Here is a 3739-nt window from a genome sequence, read left to right as displayed (position 1 = left end):
ATATATATGCTGTATTTGGACACACAGGTCTAAAACCTCACATTTGCTAGGAATAAGAAATAAGAGTAACCACAGGATGAGGACAGAAGACCAGATTTGGAAGCCAAGAGATTTACCTAAGTCATGTAACTGTTTTGTTGTCCTTCCAGTAGTCTATGTACTCTATTTTAAGAATGAAGTGAGAGACACTCCTTTACACTTACAAGGTGACATTATCTTCATCTTACAACACCCCTTTACATTCTTCTGACTCAAGCGCTCCATTGATAGAAGAGGGAACTGACCTATTAGAAAAGCAACAATCTCATCCTTCCTCATTCATCTAAAATACTTTTGTTTTGTACTTAACTCTTTCTCTCCATCTTCCCTCCATCATCTTCTATTGTTGCCTTGAGACTTCTCCCGTTAAACTGTTAGCTATTCACTATACTATTTTCTTCTGCTCCTTAACTTTTTTAGAAGTCTAACAAGCATTAAGAGGAGACTATCCAAAAGATTAGAGAACATCCATGATACCAGGTAGTCAGTCCCCTAATAGTGTTGATTGAAATTACAGTGTAATTTGCCTACACAATTTGTCAAATTGATGATAAAGGTTAAGCGGGGTTAGGGGGATTGGGAGGAAGGTGGATGTCTCAAGAGGACCATACTATATGGGCAGCTAAACCACAGCAAGATTTAATTATTTTTTTCCTTCCCAGTTGTCATCTTAATTAGTGTATGGCATGTCTGCTGCCAGTTGCCGGCAACTGAGAAAGCACAGGTTATAGTAGGCTATTCCTTCTCTATTGCTAATTCCACCCCAATGTTGAAACCACAAGTTCAATAGTGAAAGCTACAGCTGCCAGATACCAGCAATAGAATCACAGTTGTAAGCATAGTTCTTTACAAATGGCAGTAATAACCCAATCGACTTTCCTTCCTCTGACACTGCTATCATGTTTGCCATCAAACATACTGGTAGAACAATCAATGCTCTGATTCGGTTTCCCAGGGAAAGCAGTTGTTTGACTCAGTGCTTTATTAACATCAGATTCTCCTGTCTCTTACTTACTCTTGCATTTGAAACCAAATACCTTGACCACTTTGCATGCACCAGGGTTGGTGCAAGGTGAGGTCCATCCTGAGTGGGTATTTTGCATTTTTACAAAAGACAGTCTTATATAAAACCGAACTCTGAGATCCTGAAACTAGTACCAAAGTAGGAGATTCAATTCTCATCAGGTTAAGTTATTATTCAGTAAAAATGAGGCTGAAGTACAGATTCAGCATTGTATTACCAAAAGCTCTGTTTACTGACTTGCTGAGAAAAAAAAATCACTAACCCTACAAATGTGGCTCCAAGTCTTTCTGATAACATTCTAGGACCTATTTGGGTAACAGAATAGAAAGGATCTATTTAAAGCTATAGAATTCCTCATACCTCCAAATTGCACACTACAGAGATCCATTCTTTACAAATCTCAGGGGGTTCCTTGCTTCCTGAAACCCATCCTTAGAAACTGCAAGTTAAGAATTCACCCACGACTACCATTCCCAAGTCTCTACTGCTTCACATTCATAAAAAAAATAATGTAAAATTATCAACACATTCATCTTTCTTTCCAGCCTTCTGATTTCCACTAAAAATTTAAACCAAGAAATATTAGAGAAAAGCAAAGTCATTAGTTTTAAAGGTATTGCCTGGGTCCAGTCTGACTGTACCAACTAATTGCAGAGACATGACAATTACCTGGAAGAAAACAGGTTTTGGAGACTGTCGAGCTGGGTTAACCACTGATTCTGAATGTCATTTGTAGTATAACTACCTAATTTTTCTGAGCCTGCTTCCTCATCTGTAAAATGAGTATATTATTTGTATACACCTAATTTTTCTGAGCCTGCTTCCTCATTTGTAAAATGAGTATATTATAAAATGAGGGAGATATTCGGAAGAAAAACAATAAATTAAAACATCTGACACAAAAAAAGCCTGGAGGCTGGATTAAGATCTTTAAAGATCTGGACTGTGGTGCCCAAATCAGTGTTAGTAGGAAACAGAGAACACACTCAAACTGGGTAACTTGATGAAGGTTTAATAAAGGGACTATTTACAAGGACAGGGGCAGAGTTCAGAAAACCCATAAGGAATGAAGGAGTAATCCAGAGCTAGTAAAGGAGTCATCCTTTCTATCCCCAGATTTGAAGGGAAAAAGGAAGAGCTCAAAGCCAGAGGGCTGCTTAATAGGAGTCATGGTCTTTGGTAGAAGGACACAGACAACTCAGGTGACCTGGCAATGAAGAAGCCAGAAGAATAAATTCCCCAACCATCCTTTTCTCATGCCTTTTGATCTTCTGAGGGTGTTACTAACTGGATCAACACAACCTGAAAAGAGAGGGCAAAGGAGCTTTTTAATGCCATCCATGTGGATCAATACCTCCTGGGGCACAGAACAGGATGTAGCAGTCCTGAAGGGAAACGGAAGATATTCAGCACAACCTCTCCCGCAACATAATTCCAACTACTAAACTGTTATACACAAAACTTGCATATATATTGAAACTAAAATAATTTCAGAGTTTCTGATTGTGAAATTCTGAGTTCTTTGATTAAAGCAGAATTCTGCTCAGTCTTTGTGGCCCTGCTTCGCTAGTGTCTTCAGCACATTCCTAGACAGCCTACAGGACAGCCCTGAGCACAGCACTGTACAACAATGAAGCCTCAATAAATGAGAATTGGTCTCAACTCCTGAATGCAGACTCTAAGAAGCTCTAAGAGATTTTTGAGAATCCAGACTAATTTAGAAGGAATCTTAGGACTTTTTAGGTACTATTCATTAGAAATTCAGGAACTGGATTTTTTTGACTCAAAAAATCCTATGGTAGTAAAACTTACAATACTACTGAATGACATAAAAGTTTTTACTTTCTTATCAAAGAGATAAAAGAAATCAGGACAGTTTCACATTGACATTTTTATTAACGCCAACTGTTTTTTAATTATTATTTTTTAAAACAATAGCACAAAAATGTTTCAAGGAAGCAGTCTCACAATCTGATGACCTTCTGAAATACAATTAAGCCACACCAAATATGAATTCCTGTTAATGTAACACAAAAATATTTTTAAAAGAAAAATAAAAGGAAAAGGAAAAAGAAAGAAAAAAAACATAGGGACAGAGAAAGGAACGAGACTGAAAGTTAAAACTCACTGGATTAGATAGGTGAGGCTTGTTAGGATACACTGTTGAAGCAAAGAGTGGCACACCACAGGCTTATAGTCTTTGTTTTTTTAAACCAGTTACCACTAATATATACGCCCTGCAGCGGTTACCACTGACTTCTTACACGCCCAAAATGAACCAGGAGAAGCCAGTGTGGATACTGTCATAAGGAGGTTTGATAGTTGGCCTATCAGACAACTAAGACCATTTTCAGCAGAATAACACCTTTAGAAAGGCCTGGCTGAAAACCTTTTCCTTTCTATTGTCTCACCTATATGCATTTCAGGGTCCTTAAAAATCATCTTAAAAAAAGAAAGAAAAAAAATATCAGTTTCTCTTATTTAATGTGGCTACAAAAGATGTTTCCTTATTATTTCTTTATCTCTAAGAAGGACACCGGGGGTGGGTGCTGGGGGTGGAACTAAGGGGAGGAAAAAACCCATACCAGGATTTTTTTTTAAATTTTTTTTTCCTTTTTTTTTTTTTTTTTTTTTTTTTTTTTGGCAAAGGGGCCACAAAAGGGGGGGAAGGGAAAA

The sequence above is a fragment of the Pteropus alecto genome, unplaced genomic scaffold (assembly GCF_000325575.1).
Source record: "Pteropus alecto unplaced genomic scaffold, ASM32557v1 scaffold98, whole genome shotgun sequence".
NCBI lineage: Eukaryota > Metazoa > Chordata > Mammalia > Chiroptera > Pteropodidae > Pteropus > Pteropus alecto.
The sequence above is the reverse complement of the archived record's forward strand: the minus strand, read 5'-3'. Positions refer to the sequence as shown.